The 21030-nt window shown below is 37.8% G+C and overlaps 1 non-coding gene across 1 annotated transcript; it reads right to left on the reverse strand.

The window, feature by feature from the left end:
* Window positions 1-7248: 7248 nt before the first annotated feature.
* Window positions 7249-7355, reverse strand: LOC118909947 (U6 spliceosomal RNA). The gene has a single exon (XR_005023781.1). It is a non-coding gene; the product is annotated as a U6 spliceosomal RNA (small nuclear RNA).
* Window positions 7356-21030: the final 13675 nt, after the last annotated feature.

Genomic DNA, 21030 nt, shown 5'->3' on the forward strand with positions numbered 1-21030 from the left:
TTACTGTTGCATGTTCCTGTGCATCAGCTGAGGGTGAATCTACCTTCCCAGGTCTTCATTTGCTGCCTCAGCATCCCCTCTGCGTGGAGCTCCACCAGCCAGTCCGTCAAGCACTCCACCTCCCAGGCTGCCTTAGTCATCACTAGAAGTCTTAGCCTCAAGACCGCCATCATTGGCCAGGTTGTCCTGAATATGCTCTTATCTTACCTCATGCTCCACCCTTCTCCCTCTTTCCAAATCATTGCAAAAGGTCCTTTGAAATTCATAGTCCCTTATTAACAAAGTGCCAAGGTATCTTCAACCTCTTGCCTGAATATTCCATTCTTTTTCTTGCTTTAAGTTGGGTCAGCAAACATTTTCTGTGAAGGGCAAGGTAGTGCCTATTTTATGCTTTGCTGGCCATATAGTCACTGTTGCAACTACTTAACTTTGCCATCCCAGCACAAAAGTAGCCAAAGGAAATATGTAAATAAAGTGTTCCAAAAAGACTTTACTTGCAAAATCAGGGGTAGGCCAGACTTGGCCCAGAGATGGCAATTTTCCAAGCCCTGCTCTAACAGAAACCTGGCTAGTGCTCGACTATCACCATGAGAATATACCAGGTATAAACCCTTTTACTCTAAGAACATTCCATTGTCATTTGTTGGTCTCACCAAATTCATAGTGAACTTGCCCAGGGCTGAAACCCTCAGGCAAAACAAACAGGCACATGGCCTTGGGACACAATGGGTTCTCCCATACTCTCATTACCTAGAAGCAGTCAGGATGTTGGAATGGCTTTTGACAGGTTCCAAAAATTCATGCAGTTGGGGATTCTGTCCCTCAGGATGGGGTATCTGCATTGAGCTACTGGCTGGTAAGGAGTGCTGTGTCTGTGACAGCTAGACTTCATAGGTCTGGGAATGAAAGGGTAAAGGAAGGACTGACCCTTTCACCATCACTCTCAGTACCCATCCCTCCTGCAACTCTAAGCTCTAATGGATTGGAAATTTTGGTTCCCAGTAGAAGATGGCTTTGACCTGGACACAGTAAGGCTTCCATGGCAGCTAAAGCAAGTCTGATACCTGGGCAATTTGGTTTCTTCTATGCAAGAGACTACCAGGTAAAGGAAGGAGTTCCTACAATGGCAGGAAATAGCAATTTTTGTTACCAAGAAGAGCTACTGCTATTGCTTCATCATGACAGGAGGAGCATATCTGGGATTCAGGAAATTTATTGAGGCATCATGATAAGTGCTCCAGGATGGGTGACCAAGTGCACCTTATGTGGACATGAGTAGATCTGAGAGCTGCAGGAGACTGACCAGCAGACATGCGTGATGTCCACCTCACACCCCACTGCCTAACTCTGATCTCATCTGCAGAGGCAGTAGAGAGTTCCTCTGTGTGCCGCAGTGTCCTGCCTCAAGCGCTTTCTGCCTCCCTGTTTCTCTACCATACAACTTTCTTTGAAGCTGCCTAGCTTATTCCGTTGAAGACATTGTAGCTGGAAAGCTGAAGGGATTTGATGCCATTAGGAGAAAACCTGGAGCACTAGGGGATGGGATCTAATGGACAATGCCCAGTCTCCCAACGTTTTCCCCCGAAGTTTGATTGACATATAATGATATATGATATTGTATTAGTTTTAGGTGTGCAGCATAGTGATTTGGTATATGTATAGTGATATATATATATATATAGTGAAATTTCATGATATATGGGGATACACACACACACACACACATATATAATATATATATAAATGATCACCACAATAAGTTTAGTTAACATCCATCACCACATATGGTTACACATGTTTTTTCTTGTGGTGAAAATTTCTAAGAGCTTTTCTCTTAGCAACTTTCAAATATGCAATACAGAATTATTAACTGTAGTCACCATGCTGAACATTGCATCCCCAGGACGTATCTATCTTATAACTGGAAGTTTGTACCTTTTGCCCACTTTTATCCATTTTGCCTATACCCAGCCCCTACCTCTGGCAACCAGCAATCTGTTTTTGTGGGATTCTTTTTCTTTTTAGATTCCACATATATATGAGATCATACAGTATTTGCTTTTTTGTGTTTGACATTTTAACATAATACTCTCAAGATCCATTTATGTTGTCACAAATGGTAGAATTTCCTTCTTTTTAATGGCGACATAATATTCGTGTGTGTGTGTGTGTGTGTGTGTGTGTGACATCTTTATCCATTTATCCAACTATGGGCCTTAGATTTTTTTTTCCATGTCTTGGCTATTGTAAATAATTCTGAAGTGAACCTGGGAGTGCCACTATCTCTTCAAGATAGTGATAGGGATTTCCTTTCCTTCAAATATATATCCAGTAGTGAATTCTAGTAGCCAATTTTTAATTTTTTGAGGAACCTTCATACTGTTTTCCATAGTGGCTGTACCAATGTACATTCCTACCAATAGTGCACAAGGGTTCCCTTTTCTCTAATTCCTCTCCAACCCTTGTTATCTCTTGTCTTTTTGGTGGTAGCCATTCTAACAGGTGTGAAGAGATTTTGGTTTTGATTAGAATTTCCCTGGTGATTAGTTGAGTACTTTTTCACATACTTGTTGGCCATCTGTCTGTCTTCTTTGGAAAAATGTCCATCCCATTCCTCAGCCCATTTTAAAATTAGGTTTTTGTTTTTGTTTTGCCATTGAGTTGTGTAAGTTTACATATTTTGAATATTAACCCTTTATCAGATATATGATTTGCAAATATTTTCTCCCATTCTGTTGGTTGCCTTTCCATTTTATTGGTAGTTTCCATTGCTGTGCAGAAACTTTTTAGTTTGATGTAGTCCCATGTCTTTATTTTTTTTTTTTATTGTCTTTATTTTTATGTCAAATCCAGAAAATCATCACCATGACTAATGTCTATCTGCTTATCACCTATTTTCTTCTAGGATTTTTATGGTTTCAGGTTTTACATTCAAGTCTTTAATCTATTTTAAGTTCATTTTTGTGTATGGTGTAAGGTGGTCCAATTTCATTCTTTTGCATGTGGCTCTTCAGTTTTCTGAAGAAACCATCTTTTCCCTATTGTATATTCTTGGCATCTTTGTTGTAAATCAATTGACTGGCTTTCCATCTTTTGGTGGGACAATTTAGAGTCACTCCCTGCATGGGGACTCAGGGATTTTCCTACAGTAGGACTGAGCCTCACATGCTCAGAAGAATAACCAAGTCAGTGACACACACTAAAGTGGCTTTTATTCTTCCCATCTCTCCCAATTTCCCTCCATCGCTTTTGCTTCTAGGGGTCACCTCCAACATAAATTGCTGTGCCCAAGTCTAGTCTAAGACACTAGGTCCCCAGGCCAGCAGCGTGTGCCATCTGGCTTATCCCTGAGGTAAGGAGCTTGTGCTCTGTAGGGCTGCACTAAAGGAGGGCGACTGTAGGGTCTGGGTCTATAAGGACAGGTCAGGTGAGTACCCACGGGCAAGTCTAGTGCCTCTGTGACCCACAGCACAGGGCTCTGGCTTTCCCAAAGCTCCAGTCTCTTCCTTGTTTGTAAGAGTAAATAATATTGACCCTTTCTCAGGTTGCCATTTTAAATTATACTTCAATGTTTTAAATGCACAGGGAAAATTCTGTATAGATTAGAAAGAGTTTAAAACTTCTCACTCTGGACAAGAATTGAAATTGCATCCCTAACCTCCCTAGTCCTATCCCAGATAGACTGTTATTCATAATCCCTGTCTTTAAATCATTTTGACTTGAATTTGATGTAAATAAGGCACTGCATATTCATGCATTGTTTTATTGCTTTTATGCCAAAGTTTCTGTTTCATTTATTTATGATTTCCACTCAGAATGAGCAGCTCCTAAAGGACAGGAAATAAGATTGTGTAAGCCTCTTTAGTATGCAGTTAGGTGCTCACCATGCATGAATATATATATCCTTTTTGCTAATGGTGAAAGTGCTCTTCCCTCACCTGAGTATGAATGCTCCTCCTTCTGCTCACTCAGTTATGGCTGTGGATAAATACATCATGCATCATAAAAAATCCTTTAGAATTATATGCATCCTTTCTTATCTAAATCAGCTCAGAACTATCAGTTTGACGAATGTCCTAAAGTATTAACAGACCTAATTTTCCAGGTCAAACTGTGGCGGAAAGAGGAATGAGCTGGAGGACATTCGGTTAATGGCTTTGAAGGCCTGAGTGGGAAAATGGAGTACGTCACATACAGTGAGGACACAGAGGTGCCCATCTTCCCACACTTCTTCTCAGTATTATAAAAAATGCCAGCTGTTATTAGATCTCTAATGGACTGTTACTAGTTCATGCAAGGAAGTGTCCCTTCTCATGATCTTTCCTGCAAAGAGTACATTTCGTTTCTTTCTAATTAATTGTGCTCCCTGGTAAGAATAAAAGTAGTGGCTCATAGAGTAGTGTATCTCTTGACCAAATTAAATCAATAAAGAATCTGAATATTTCCCTAGAGCATTCCAATAACCTATCCGACTACAACAGTTCCTTCTGATAACTGATAATGGTTGAACAATTTATAAGCAAGGTCTCTTATTCTATCTGGGCACATTTTCTCATGCCTTTGACATGTCATGCTGGGCTGCTGAGTGTGAGAAGTGAGAATAGCACCAGGATCATATCCAGACAGTTATTTGTCCACTTAAGAGCACTGAGTCTCTAAACCTAGAATGCTATGCAGTTATTATAAATGTATTTTCCTTATTATGCAACATCTTGATTGGGCTAATTAAAAGACAACTATTAAAAGTACTGCTTTTTGTTTTTATTTCCAATGTAATGATATGGATATATACTTAGAAGTCGTATATACAAAATGCATATTGGTGTCATTTATTAATGACCTGTAAGAATGTACCATTGGGCTTTTCTCATCTTTGAATGCTATTTTCATTTTAAAACAACACAGATTTAGTCAATCAGAAGAGATACTGTATTTTATTATTATAAGCATCAGGGCAAACTGGTAAATTGAATTTCTCTGACATGCAACTGAGGAAAACCTTTCGAGAGATGAGGGGCTCTATAGCCTTGCTGAGGTTAGGTCATATTTGCACTGGATACAAGCTTGCTTATGTGCAGCTCAGGGCTGGAAAAATAACTGAAACTCAATAGTAGATGTTCAAAGGATGGATGAATGAGGAAGGACCAAATGCATGAGACTAGAAGTTGGGTTGCATAGTGGTATGAGGATATGGCCAGTTCAGGGACATTTCTTCACGGCTGAGTTACCCTGGGAATGGCTCAGAGGGCTCTCAGCTTTGAGGCCACTGGCATTTAGAAAGACACTACCCAGCAGATGGCTTATTGTCCTATTATTATATTAAATTATATGTATTCAGGATGCTCTTGAAATGAAATCTAAGTAATAGTTAAAGGAAACAGACTGATTTAACTTTTTTTTCCTATTTGGAAAACACAAGTAATATGCCTGACAATTTTTCCTATTATATTCCTCATCATTTTGAAGGGTGAAATACAATTCAAAAGAGTGAGAATTCAGACATCTGCACCAATTTTCCCCCAAGCTATTATAGCATACTTGAAGGTCCATGCATGATCCTGCCTTTCTGTTACTTGCAGTTTCACTAAGGTTGATTCATGAATTCAAAGTGTCTGTTGTTTGGGAGTCACACTGATCTCAAAAGTTCAGTCATTTAAAAATTAATCTTAAATTCTTAATCTCAAATTCCTATGGCTCTCTTTGCTTACCCTAGTGAAATAAATTTGGCTTAAATTACATACATCTTCCTAATTACTTGTCAAATTATTTTATTAAAATATGGGGAAATGTTTTTTAACAAGTAAGTATGATGAAATGAAATATTTACATAGCACTTGTAATAATAAAAAAGACCCTGTAGACTTTTGTTTTTAAAAGATGAAATGAGTTTTAAATTGAATTTTGGTCTTCTCCATGTCTGGTTCTGTTTCCTTTTCCTACAATGCACCTAAGGAAAACATCAGTAGTTTAAAGTTGCTTATAAACATTTTTAGAGGATCTTACATATTTTGAAGTTTGATTATTTGATGAGGAATATAAGTACTCACCATATTATTATGATTAAAACTTTTCTCAAAAAACAGCACTTTGCTCTATTTTTCCAATTTCAGTGAGGCCTTAATCTTGGCCATCAATATCCATTCTGCTCAGGGACTACAAACTATGGGCCATGGCCAAATCTGGTCCAGTCTGTTTTTGTATGGCCTGTGGGCTAAGAACAATATTTACATTTTTGAATGATTAAAAAGAATCCATATATTTTGTGATACATGTGAAAATTTATAAAATTCAAACTTCAGTGTCCACAAATAAAGTTTTATTGGAACACAGCCACTCATCCCTTTATATATTGTTTATGACTGTTTTCACACTGCAAGGGCCAGTTGAGTGATTGCAACAGAGACCATATGGCCCACAAAGCTTAAAACATTTACTAACTGGCCCTTTCCAGAAGAAGTTTTTCAATTTCTACTCTATTCTGTTAACTTTTTTCATGCAGACAATCCTGTCCACCTCTCCTCATTTGCCAACCTCTGGCAATAGTTACCTTTGAGCCTAGCTTAGCTCTCAACACTCTGTAAACCTCTTGTTGGTATTATAAGTCCACTCTGAGTTTTCCTTTCCTTAACATTAAAAAAGCCATCCCTAAACAGATGGGTGACAGCATGGAACTTGTAGCAACCAGCTCTAAGATGGCCCCAGTGATCCTGACATTCATACCTCTGTGTGGTCCCCTTTCAAGTGCACTAAGGTTCGTATTTGTGACCAGAACATGATGGAAGTGATTGCATGCCATTTCTATGATTACATTATAACAGATACTCTTGTCTCATTTGATCTTTTTCTTGTCCTCTCACTTTCAGATAACCTGGTGTTAGGAAATTGTGTTGTAAGAAGCCTTGTGGAGAAGCACATGTGGAAAAGAGCCTCCTGGCAATGCCATGTGAGCTTTGAAGTGGATCCTCCAGCCCTAGACAAGAATTCAGAGACTGTAGCCCCACTTAATTGCAACCTCACTAGAGACCCTGAACCAGACCATACAGCCAAGTCACTTCCAGTGTCACCACCCTTAGAAAGTATATGACAAAATTAATTTTGTTGTTTTAATCAGCTGATTTGAGGTAGTTCGTTATGCAGCAATAGATAAGCAATACAGAGCTTGAAAAGCCTCCTGTTTTCCACCGTGGCACCATCATTTTTCCTACTCTGATACCTAGTCTGTTCCTAGTCTTCTTTCTTTTTGCCGACAAAAAAATGGTACGCTTCACGAATCTGCGTGTCATTCTTGTGCAGGGGCCATGCTAATCTTCTCTGTATCGTTCCAATTTTAGTGTATGTGCTGCCGAAGCGAGCACCCTAGTCTCCTTGAAGTGTGATTTTCTTTTCACTTCATGGCTTTGCCTAATCTGTTGATTTTGAAAATTTTTTTTCTTGACTTTGAACTTCTGCTTCTCTCCTCAAAGTGGAATGTAGTCTCTCCCCTTAACTGTTGCCCCTCCAAGGGACTTTATAGTTCAGTGCAGACTCCTTGGTTCCTTCTAACCCCAGAATAGCAATCATTTCTAGATTGTTGATGTTGGGATCTCCAGATCAATATTTTAAACAGGAAAACAAGGTAAAAAATCCCTCAGGAGAAAATACAAAGATTTTTGTTTAGTTTTGCTCTTTTAGAGTGGGCGGGTAATTCTTACAAATACCATCATCTTATTTTTAGCCTCTCATTTGAGGAAGGTGAAAGACACAAAAGAATTTCTGAAGCAGGGAGAAACTTTAGAAACAGCATAGTCTGATGAGCTGATTGACACATGACAAAATGAAGCCCTTCAGGTTATGTGATGTCCCCAAGGTCACCCGGCTACTTGGTGGGCTCTTTAATAGTGTGAAAGACTGTTGAAATGTAATAGGTCTGGAAAAGTAATTGGAGCTAGGTCAGCCTTTAGTGGGGGTTGTTGGGCAGGGTTTTGCTGAGACTATCTGCCAAGTTCTTCTGCCTGAGTGAGGCCTAGTTCAGTTTCCTGAGGCTGGGCACTGGCCATTGGTGGGACTCGAGATGGCGGGTCAAATAGCAGCTGCGAGAACTGAGTATCCAGCCTCTCTAAGAAGAGGTAAGAATTACTTTCTCCTGATGATGAACTGTATTTTAATTCTATGGATCTGTGTTTCTTATATTGCTACACACACAGAGGAAAGAAGGCCTAATTGTTTCTTGGGAGAAGAAATCAAAACAGGCTGACAGGAGGCTTCGAACTGCACTGAGAGTGTGGGCAGGGAAACTGCTGGGCAGCCAGGGGAGGAGTGGTGAGAAGACGACCTAGTGCTTCACTCCATATGTGTCTGTCGTTCTGCATCTCTTACAAGAAGAATGTATTTGAATATTTCCTGTGTCATGTTAACAAAGTTTTACAAATTTTTTACCAAAAAAGTAGTCCCACTGGTCAAAACCATTTTGGAAATTGAGTCTGAAAGTAGAATTTACTGTTATGGGCTACATGGACACAACTCAAACAATTGTCCCTGTCAAACAAATAAACCAAGTGGAGTACAGGCAAGTAGAAACCAAAACAGTCTGGGAATTGAGACATATGCCCTGATAGAGGTGAAAGTCATGGGCAATAGATTCAAACATAGCTGGTCCCATGAGAAGAAATGTGTTAAATTATGGCTGAAGACAGTTGAATTAACTGTCATGATGGACTTTTTTATGGTAGAGCTGTTCACAGCAGGGAGGAAATTTAGTAACAATTTATTTGGCCAACTGGGAACCCGTCCCCTTGGATATTTTACAAATGAAATTAAAAACCTCTTATTTCTGACTAATTAGGTATAGTTCAGCTTGTGGGCTGAATTAGTCAGCCTCTTCTGTATTTGGTTAATAGTAGAAAAAACTAGTAGCAACTTTGATAGTCACAGCCAACATGTGATCATTTTAAAAATAAAACAAAGGTGGATGATAAATCTGTGATCTCAGTACCTAACTAAAACCCAGAAAATTGACTCAAATTTAATTTTAATCTCTTTGAAATGTCTTCGGTTTATTTCCCACCTAAAGTTCAAGTTCAGACCTCCAAATCTTTTCAGTGATTTAAAACGTAGCTACATTTCCTGTTTTTCTCTACAATGGACACATAGTTTTGTAGTTAAAAAATAGAAACCACAAAGAAAAAAAAGGCAGATTCCCGGAAAACTTAATCGAGCAAAACTTCATTATTTTGAACTTAGGAGAAAAACAAAACTATTTCATTTTAAATAACTTTAATACCTTCAGGTAAATAGTATGTGTAACATAAACTAGGATGAGAGTGGTTGTTTTTAATGAACAAGTAAGGATTATCTGACTCCAAAACATATGTAAAACAAGCTTGTTATAAATATTTTAAGCATTTTATCTTGATTAAGGTAATCTGTAATAGCAGTAAAAGAAAACCAGCCTCTATCAATACTTAGTCACAATTTTCAAACAGAATCTGTGCTACCGAAGTGGCTTTACCTTCTTGCTTCTTTTTCTTTGTGAAGTGACAATCTTAGTTTCTGATTCTTGAATGGCAAGGAGTTCAGACAAAGAAAAGAAGGGGAAGCAAACACCATGTATAACTTCTGAATAGAACAATAAAACAAAAGCCAGCAATTAAATAGTGAAAGTAATTTTTATATGATTGTTATTTGGCATAGTTGATTTGCTTTACAATTCATCCCTCAAGGAGCATATTTATCACTCTCAAATGCTCATATCCTGGTTAAGGAAATATACAAGTAAGGAAAACAAGTTAATCCAAATATCATATTGAATTCCTGCTTATTAAGAAATGTTATGAATTACTTAAAATAATGGCTGTTTTCATCTGAGACATTTTCCCACCCTTCCCCCCTTTTCTGGCTTATGATTTTTAGATGCAATATTAACTTTCCTGTTTAATTTGCTTTAGTTTATTTTCAATTATTAGTTCAATAGCCACATTAATATTTAAGGATTAAACAAATATATCAATGGTAAAATTACAACTATTTTAAAAATTATTCCTTCCATACTTTGATATGTTTTCTGACTTCTTTAAATCTAATGAGCATCTGTCACTTTTATAATAAGGAAGAAACCCCATGTTATGGGTTAATAAAAGAACAATTGATTCAGAACTTTGTATCTTTCAGGGGAAGGGAGCTCACCAGCTATGTTGCCCTGAAATCCCGTCAGTAGAGAGATTTGGAGAATTCTGTCCAGCTATCTCCCCCAAATCATGAGGTAGCCATATGGTCTGGGAAGGCTCTAGGCTAAAGTGAGACTCCACTTCTTTTTAGGGAAAATGCCTGGGAAAGTCAGAGATCACTCCTGTATTTTTCAAATGCTCCATGCTCCAGGAAAAAGGAAAGAGCTGGTCAGGTGCAGTTGTTCCCCCTTATCTGTAGGGGACCCCAGTGGATGCTTGAAACAATGGGTAGTGCTGACCCTTACATATACTGTGTTTTTCTATACATACATGTATATGATAAAGTTTAATTTATAAGTAAGGCACAGTGAGAGATTGACCACTATAACTAATAATAACAGAATAATTAGAACAATATCCTGTAATACAAATTATGTGAATGTGGTCTCTGTCTCAAAGTATCTTGCTGTACTGTACTCACCTTTCTTGTGATGATGAGAGATAATAAATGCCAGTGTGACGACATGAAGTGAGGTGAATGACACAGGCTTTGTGACATGACCTTCTGCGTGTCAGCAGGATGATCATCTGCTTCTAGGTCATGGTTCCCCTGGTTGCTGAAGCCAAGGAAAGCTAGACTGCCTATCAGTGAGGATTGCTTTATTCTTCCCCTTCTTCTTCCCCACCTCTTCTCCTCCTTCCCTTTCTACCTCCTCCATGAGGACAGGGGTTTAATTTTTAAAAGTTTTCATTAGGCACAGTGAAGGAAACTATCAACAAAACAAAAAGGCAACAGACCAAATGGGAGAAGATATTTGCAAGTCACACATCTGATAAGGAGATCATATCCAAAATATATTAAGCACTTATACAAGTTAATATAAAAAAGAAAAATAAAAAATGGACAGAGAACTTGAATGGACATTTTTCCAAAGAAGACATGCAGATGGCCAACAGGAACATGAAAAGATGCTACATGTCCAATTACTAAAACATCACTAATGAGGAAAATGCAAACTAAAACCATCATGAGATATCACCTCACACCTGTTAGATTGGTTAAAAAATTTTGTTTTTATTGAGCTATCATTGATAAACACTCTTATGAAGGTTTCACATGAAAAACAATGTGGTTACTACATTCACCCAAATTATGTTAGATTGGCTTTTATCAAATAGACTAAAAATTAACAAGTGTTAGCAAGGATGTGGAGAAAGGGAACCCTTGTACACTGTTAGTGGGTATGTAAATTGTGCAGAATGTAAATATGGAAAACAGTATGGAAGTTCCTCAAAAACTTAAAAATAGAGCTACCATATCGTGTAGCAATTCCACTTCTGGGTATTTATCCTAAGAAAAGGAAAAACCAATTTGAAGAAATATATGCACCCCAATGTTCATTGTAGCACTATTTACAATAGCCAAGATATGGAAGCAACCTATGTGTCCACTGATAGATGAATGTCTAAAGATGATGTAGAACTGAAAATCCACAAAATAGAATGAAGTCTTCCCATTTCAGAAAACATGATGGGCCTATAAGGTATTATGTTAAATGAAATAAGCCAGGTGGATAAAGACAAACACTGTATGATTTTGCTTATATGTGGAATCTAAAAAATAAAACAAATGAACAAAATAAAAAAACAAAACAGAAACAGACTCAGAGATACAGGAAACAAACTGATGGTCATAAGAAGGGGAAGGAATTCAGGGGTTTGGACAAAATAGGTGAAGAGCAGTAAGAGTTAAAAACTTTTAGTTATAAAATAAATAAGCCATGGGCTTGTAATGTACAGCATGAAGAATATAGTCAACAATATTTTAATTTTGTATGGTGACAGATGGTAACTACACTTTTCTTGGGGATCATTTTGTAATGTATAAAAATATTGAATCACTGTGATGTACACCTAAACCTAATAAGATACCATATGCCAATTTTACTTCAATAAAAATAAAACCTATTGGGAAAGTATTGTAAGCAAAAAAAAAAAGAAAAATACTGTATGTATGCATTCATTAATTCACTCATTCATTCATTCATTCATCTTGGTTGCCTCCAGAGAGGGGAACTGGGTGGTGACTGGGAATGGAGAGAAACCTACATTCCAGTATGTACTCTTTCGTGCCTTTTGACTTTTCCACTCTGTACCTGTAATATCTGTTCAAAAAAGTAAACACCTGAAGAAAGTTATAGTGCAAGAGAAAAAGTTCTTATTTTTTATTTTCTGAATAACAACATAAGAAAATTAACTGAGAAAACTATAAGTAAGTACATAGGGCACCATACCAAAATATAATTACCTCTAGGTAAAGGAACTAAGATATTTCTTTTTTCTTTTTTCTTAGTTGAAATTTATCTTTTTTTTTTCCTAAAATGAACCTATTTTGCTTTTATTACTAAAATAAAAAAAGTGGAAAAGGTATTATAATAGCAAACACAGAAAACTATTGTGAGATTCTCTACTACGCAAGAAGTCTAGTTTAATCCTAAGAGGCAAGTACTGTCAGTAGCATCTACATACTGCAAATAGGAAATGAAAGAAATTAACACCTGCCCAAGGTCAGAGAGCCAGTTTAGTGGACACAAAGCAGTTAAGCCCAAGTCTGTGTTCTTACCCACTATGGTATACTGTCTCTCAACAACTGATAAAAATAAAACATATTAGATGAAAAAAATGTGAACATAATGTGATTTTACAAAATGATTGCACAAAACAGACCAGACAAATATTTTTTTTGTCTGGTTTGTTTTATGCAGAGGAAAGTTTTTTTTTTTTTACTGATTGTAGTGATTTTGTAAAAGTGACACACGATCTTATAAACAACTCAAATAATGTGGAAAACGACCAAAGGTAAATTTTAAACTACTTTAAGTCCTGAAAATATTCCTAAGTGACATTCAGTGAATCTTGTTGAAGACATCTGGCCATACATGTACTTCGAGTAGAGCAGAGAGAGAAAAATAGAGAGTCGATAGAATATTTTAATATTACTCTTAATTTTACCTGAGTTGAATAGGAAAAAAAAGGAAATGAAGTGAAATTCAAAAGAATTGTTGACTTTTCTATAAAATATGTCAAGATACATTACTTTATAAAAATTTCCTCTGGAGTTAAAAAATGGAATTATGACAACCGTTAAGTGTTATCATAATATCATAACCGTTAAATGAACTAAATGTTGGCTTGACCTAGTCATCATGGAACTGGTTTCTTTCCACTCTTCTCTGTCTTCCATGGTGTCAGCTTTACCTTAAGATTGAAGACCCTCATGGCAGAGAGAGAGAGAGAGAGGTGGAGATACAATTAGTACTACCAAAACTGCATGGTATCTACCCAACAAGGAAGAGTTGTAATGAATGCTGGAGAAGTTGCCGCAATGTCTTATAAGCCAATGTCCTGTAAGTGGTGACAGACAATGAATTTTTTTAGCTGGTATTACATTTAGTGAGCACCTATTAGTGGTCCAATATCAGCTTAACAGTTTACACATATTATTTTGTTTAGTCATTACAACACCTGACACAACCTATGTGCTGTTCTGTCTCCCCCAATCAGCATTTGAATTTCACAAGAGCAGGGACTTCATTTTATTCACTGCTATATTGAAGGAGCCTAGAATACAGCCTGCCATGTGGTGGATACTTGATGATGAATGAATGGCTTTGTAGTCATCCTCCTTTGTTTTCTGTATCTACATAGTCACTAATATCTGTAGATTCTTCACAATCCCTTTCATGCCTTTCCTTTCTTCCATTTTAATTACCACAACAGACCTCCCAACTTCTAGTTTCTGCTGGTTTATTTAATTTTATGCCTTGGAGTTAAGTATCAACTGTTGTTGATTCTTGTGTACACAAAACCACACCTCAGATTTACCCTCAACATTGATGTCAGTTAATATTCCTAAATCTATTTTACATTAGGTCTCAGGTGGCGTGCTCGCTGGCATGAGAGGGCACGGGGAAAAGGTGGCTCTGGCCAGGCGGCTCGCCTCGCCGCGGCTGTGCAGCAGAGCTCGTCGGCTCAGCGTTCTCCTGCGCTGCCATCGCCGCGTTCTAGTGCAGAGTTCCTGCTTGAGAGGGAGACTGGCCTCACACCCACCACAGAGCTGGCTTGCTTGCCTGTGGGAGCGTCCGGCTGAGCAGCTGAGAGGGGAGGGGAGGCCGTTTTGTCTTGACCGACTCCCCGGCACTGGGTGGAGCAGCTGGGAGAGGCTGTTCGTAGGTCACCTGTGCCCTCTCAATCCCTCCTTCTTCCCACGCTGCCCCGGTCCTCCGGCCTGAGAATGCCAGAGTGAGGAGTTGTAGGTAGTGGAGGGACCGATCCCTCTGGGCCGCTGGCGGCGAGAGCCTGAGCCGCTCGCTCCTCCCAATGGCGAGGAAGACGTACGACCTGCTTTTCAAGCTGCTCCTGATCGGGGACTCAGAGTGGGGAAGACATGCATCCTTTTCCATTTTTTGGATGATGCCTTCAATACCACCTTTATTTCCACCATGGGAATTAAAAATTTTGACGAGAAGCCTTTTGGCCAACTTACTTTCACATTTCTTTAACCAGAGTTGTGTTAACATGGACATAATGAAATGGGCATTTTTCTGACTTAAAACAAAACAAAAAACAAAAAAACTTGATACACTAAGAGGAAAGTACATAGCAATACAAGTCTACCTCAAGAAACAAGAACAATCTCAAATAAACAGTCTAAATTCACAATTAAAGAAACTTAAAAAAGAACAACAAATGAATCCCCAAAGTTAGCAGAAGGAGGGACATAATAAAGATCAGAGCAGAAATAAATAAAATGGATTCAAATAAAACAATAGAAAAAAAATCAGTGAAACCAGGAGCTGGTTCTTTGAGAAAATAAAATAGGTAAATCCCTAGCCAGACTTTTAAGAAAGAGAGAGTACACACATAAAATCAGAAACAAAGAAGGAATAATCACAACGGATACCACAGAAATACAAAGAATTATTAAAGAATACTGTGAAACATTATATGCCAATAAATTGGACAACCTAAAAGAAATGGACAACTTCCTAGAAAAATACAACCTTCCAAGACTGACCCAGGAAGAAATAGAAAGTCTGAACAGACCAATTACCAGCAATGAAATCAAATTGGTAATCAAAAAACACTCCAAAAACAAAACCCAGGTCTAGGTGGCTTTACAGCTGAATTCTACCAAACATTTAAAGAAGAGCTAATATCCATCCTTCTTAAAGTATTCCAAAAAGTAGAAGAGGAGGGAATACTTCCAATTCATTCTGTGAGGCCAGCATCACTCTAATACCAAAACAAAAGACACCACAAAATAAGATTACATACCAATTACCCTGATAAACATAGATGAAAAAATCCTCAACAAAATATTAGGAAACCAAATTTAAAAATAACATCAAAAAGATCATCCATTATGACCAAGTGGGATTTATTTCTGGGATGCAAGGTACAATATTCGTCAACCAATCAATATCATACACCACATTAACAAAAAGAATAAAAACCACATGAGCATCGCAATAGATGCTGAAAAAGCATTTGACAAAATTCAGCATTTACATCTGATAAATACTCAACAAAGTGCATTTAGAGGGTGCATACCTCAACATAATAAAGGCCATGTACAACAAACCCACAGCAAATATCTTACTTAATAGCAAAAAGCTGAAAGCTTATCCTCTAAGGTGTCCATTCTCACCACTATTATTCAACATAGTACTGGAGGTGCTAGCCTGGCAGTCAGACAAAACGAAGAGATAAAAAGCATCCAAATTGGTAAGGTAGAAGTTAAACTGTCACTATTTGTAGGTGATATAATATTATAAAAGAAAACCCTAAGGACTCCACCAAAAAACTGTTAGAACTAATAACTGAATTCAGCAAAGTTGCAGGATACAGAATTAATACACAGAAATCTGGTCCATTCCTATATACTAACAGCAAACTAGCCAAAAGAGAAATCAGAAAAAAACTCCCATTTACAATTGCATCAAAAATAATTAAATATCTAGGAATAGACCTCAGAAGGTGAAAGACCTATGGTCTGAAAAATATAAGACACTCAGAAATTAAAGAAGACACCAATAAATGGAAATCTATCCCATGTTCATGGATAGTAAGAATTAATAGTGTCAAAATTGCCAGCCTGCTGAAGCAATTTACAGATTCAATGCAATCTCTATCAAAATACCAACACTGCATTATTCAGGGAACTAGAACAAATAGTTCTGAAGTTCATTTGGAACCACAAAATACCCCAAATAGCCAAAGCAACCCTAAGAAAGAAGAACAGAGCTTGGGGTATTATGCTCCTTGACTTCAAGCTCTACTACAATGCTAGTAATCAGAACAGGTGGGTACTGGCACAAGAACAGACCCATAGGTCAATGTAACAGAATAGAGAGCCCAGATATAAACCCACATATATATGGTCAATTAATATATGATAAAGGAGCCATGAATATATAATGGGGAAAAGGCAGCCTCTTCAGCAACTGGTGTTGGCAAAACTGGACAGTTACATGTAAAAGAATGAAACTGGATTACTGTCTAACTCCATACAAAAAAGTTAACTCAAAATGGATCAAAGACATGAATAAAAGTCATGAAATCATAAAACTCTTAGAAGAAAGTATACAAAAATTTCCTGAAATAAACATGAGCAATATTTTCCTGGACACATCTCTGCAGGCAAGGGAAACAAATAAAAAATGAATAAGTGGAACATCATCAAACTAAAAGCTTCTGTACAACAAAGGACACTGTCAGCAGAACAAAAAGGTATGTATGGGAGAATGTATTCATATATGACTCATCTGATAAGGGGTTAACATCTAAAATAAATAAAGAACTCATATACCTCAACACCAAAGAAATAATCTGATTAAAAATGGGTGGAGGACCTGAACAGACATTTCTTCAAAGAAGAAATACAAATGGCCAACAGGCACCTTAAAAGATGCTCCAATCACTAATCATCAGGGAAATGCAAATTAAAACCACAGTGAGTTATCACTTCACACCAGTTAGAGTGGCCACTATCCAAAGGACAAGAAATAACAAGTGTTGGCGTGGATGTGGAGAAATGGGAACACTGTTGATGGGAATGTCAAGTGGTGTAATCGCTGTGGAAAGCAGTATGGAGGTCACTCAAAAAACTAAAAATAGAAATACCATTGAACCCAGTAATTCCACTTCTATGAATTTACCTAAAGAAAACAAAATGCCTGATTTGAAAAGATGCATGCACCCTTATTATCACCACATTATTTTCAGTAACCAAGATATGGATGCAACCTAAGTGCCCATTGATAGATAAATAGATAAAGATGATGTAGTACATGAACACAATGGAATATTATTTAGCCATAAAAAGAAAAGACATCCTGACATTTGCAACAACATGGATGGAGCTAGAGGGTATTATGCTCAGTGAGATAAGCCAGGAAGAGAAAGACAGATACCATAAGATTTCACTTATTTGTGGAATATAAAAACAAAGCAAAACAGAATGAACCAAACAGCAATAGACTCATAGACACTGAGAAGTGATTAGTGGTTACTGTGGGGGAAGGATGAGGGGGATAAAGGAACACAATAAACAACAGTCACAGTACAAGTTGGTCATGGGGATAGCATGGAGAATATTATAGTCAATGATTCTGTAACATCTTTCTACATTGATAGAAATTGCACTGGAGGGGGTGAGGATTTAATAATATGGGTAACTGTTGAACCACTGTGTTGTACCTTTGAAACCAACATAAGATTGTATATCAATGATACTTAAATTTAAAAAAACTTTATACACACACACACACACACACACACACACACACACACAAACCTACTTTACATTACAGCTGAAATAGGAGAGTGTTTGGACTTTCTTTCTCTCTTTCTGTCCAGTCTAATATTTGAAAAACCAAGTTGCTCTCTGCTACATTCAATGTAAGTACAAAATCCTTAGCTTAATTTTCAATGGACTTCACATGATGGTATTAAAATTCTTTCAAACTTTGTTTCCAATTATTCTCTTAAATGACACTCTCTTTCCACTCCTTTTGGACTATTGCAGGTCCATTATTAATTAGAGGCCTTTCTTCACATTCTTGCTCCAGCCTCTCCAAATCTAGACTAAATTACAAGGCCTAGGTGAAAGCCTGTCTTGGTCTGTTCAACCTCAGTCCAGCCCTGCTGCCGCTCAGTTCTTGGAGCCCCTCTGAACTTGGAGCCTTGTCATTCACTTTACTTTTATTATTAAAATATAATTGATACACAATCTTATGTTGGTTTCAAATATAGAAGTCATTCAACAGTTACCCATATTATTAAATCCTCACCTCCTCTAGTGCAGTTACTATCAGTGTAGTAACATATTATAGCTGTTCAGTCACTTCTCACCAGGTCACATGATACAAACTGAAGAAATTTTTCTTCTGTGTTTTAAAAAAATTGCTGCTTAACTTTCCAGTGCCAGGTATCTTTTAAATTTAAATTTGTTCCCCCCAAGATGTAATAAATTAGGTTATTGTTAATGAAGTCATTCAATATGAGTAAGAATCCGCATAGATGAGGTTATGCGGCAGCAACCAAATAATGCTCAGATTTCAGCAGCTTAATGGAACAGATGTTCCCTTTTTATCTGCACTGCTAACCCAGTGTAGACCAGTGGGAGCTTGCCCCTCATAGCTTCTCAGAGACCCAGAGGGACAGACAATGTAACACCTCACAGAGGAGCTCCATGGTCACTCAAGGTCTTAAATTTCTTAGATCAGATGTGACATCACTCTCCCTCACAGTCTTTTGACCAGAGAAACTCACATGGCTCGACTGAACTGCAAGGGACCTGAGAAATGGGGAGAGAATAGATATTTTAGCAAATTATTTATATCATGAATAATGTAACAGATAGTTACACAAATTGGGACTTTACCTACAATAGACCAGAGAACAGATAAGTTTTAAGATAAGTAGCTGTTTCGTGCAGCTGAAAGAGGTCAAATCTATTTGTATAGTGAGAATAAGTATTTTATTACTATGACTTAATTTAAGGTGAAATCTCAATTCAATGCCAAACTATAACCAGCTTATTTTTCTGCCTTGGAATAAAGGATCAACTGGTCCTGATTGTTGCATACACAAAGCCATTCTTTTTAAAACTTTTCTGCAAAGACTTAAAAAGATTTTCATGTATCCCCAGATGACTATGGAAATCATCTCCTTATTTAATATGTGGTTGATGCCTGGTTAGAAAGAAATGTCACTTTCTTAGCATCTCTTACCAGCAATCGAAGGGGGAATTGGAATGTCACTCAATCTCTACCAAAGGGCTTTCAGGTCAGAAGTGCACTTCTCAGTTCCCCCGCTGAAGTGACAAGCTCTATAATCAGTTAATGAAATGTTTTCATGAATCATGACTAGGGTATTTCACTCAAATGTAACTGAAATAGCACAGCCTATTCTGGCTTGAAAAGATAAAACTGTGTGCAAACTAATTATGCAATAAAGAATAGCTTCATATTCATTATGCTCAAATCATGCTTAGTAGACTTGTATTTGGGTAAGTTAAAGTCAGGGGAATGGCTGGGTTCCTTTTTAAGATGTAGATATTTGAGGCATAAGGCACCCTTTTGCCAGGCACTGCTGAAGTTCAGTTAGCTGGTCCTTACTATGTATCAAACAATATTCCTATTGTCTTTTAAAGGCAGTTTTTCTAACTGCAACTTTCAAAATACTTTTTTCTCATCATGTGAAAAAAGATTTTAGAGAAAGTCTTTTAACTTTGCATGTGTGGTGGATACCTGGAGTAGGTAGCACCACTCTCTTCCTCTTCCTCTCTTCCTTTTCTTTCTTGCTTTCGGGATAAAGGCTTGGCTCAGGATTCGTTAAGCATTAATGTTGGTGGCCATTGTCATCACTGGTTCCTATAAGGCTCTTCCTCATTTGTCACTGAGTGAGTATGTGACTGTTTTTATATTTGGTATCTTTTAGCAGTATGCTTTGCTACCCTTCCTGTCTCACTATTTCAGTCAAATATTCAAATTTAATATGCATTCTTGTGTTTTCATGCCTTCTTGCAAAATGCATATTGTTTTTATAGGTATCTTTATGTAAATAGTGTTTTAAATCTCATTCTAGTTGTTACCATGTTTCTTAGGTCCATATAAGTTGACATGTGAACTTGCCTTGGTTGACCATGGTGTGTATCTGCCACAGGTCACCTTCCCAGTGATGGGAACCAGGTCACCTCCAACCTTCTGTCACCACAAACTATGCTTCGGTGAACATCCTCATACACGTCCCCCGATGAGCAAGCATGAGGATTTCCATGGTGTTTACACCAGGTGGAAAAGTAAGACTTAGCTGTGTCATATTCCTCTCCAAAACCGGTGCCCAGCACATTAACATGAATCCCCACCCCTTCCTCATGAATGCTGGGGAAACCTAGGATTAGCACCATTTGATCTTGCCTCCTGGCCTCAATAAGTTGTCACTAGGAGTCAATACTGACGTCCTGCTGGGTCACAGTGTTCCATTCCAGGGTGTCAGAGCTCAGGTAAGGAGGGACTGATTTGGGCAAACAAGGAGTTTCAGTGCAAGTCAGGGCAATAGGACAAAAGCCTAGCTATATGGAGAGAACACTCCTGTTGAAAATTAGGAGGAAGCTGACATATGATGGATGTGTGGGTACCCAGGGCTCAGTGGATTCCTAGCTTAGGGGGTTACAGACAGAATGCCCCCACTTTGAAACCCCCTGTGCCTCAGCAGTTGGTGCCAGAGCCATGTGGTGACAAATGATCCAGTTTCAGCAAAACATCATCACATTAAATTAATGATGTTAATTTGAATGTACTGCTTCTGTAGTTCTGTTTAT

Source organism: Manis pentadactyla, chromosome 6 (assembly GCF_030020395.1).
Source record: "Manis pentadactyla isolate mManPen7 chromosome 6, mManPen7.hap1, whole genome shotgun sequence".
Classification (NCBI taxonomy): Eukaryota; Metazoa; Chordata; class Mammalia; order Pholidota; family Manidae; genus Manis; species Manis pentadactyla.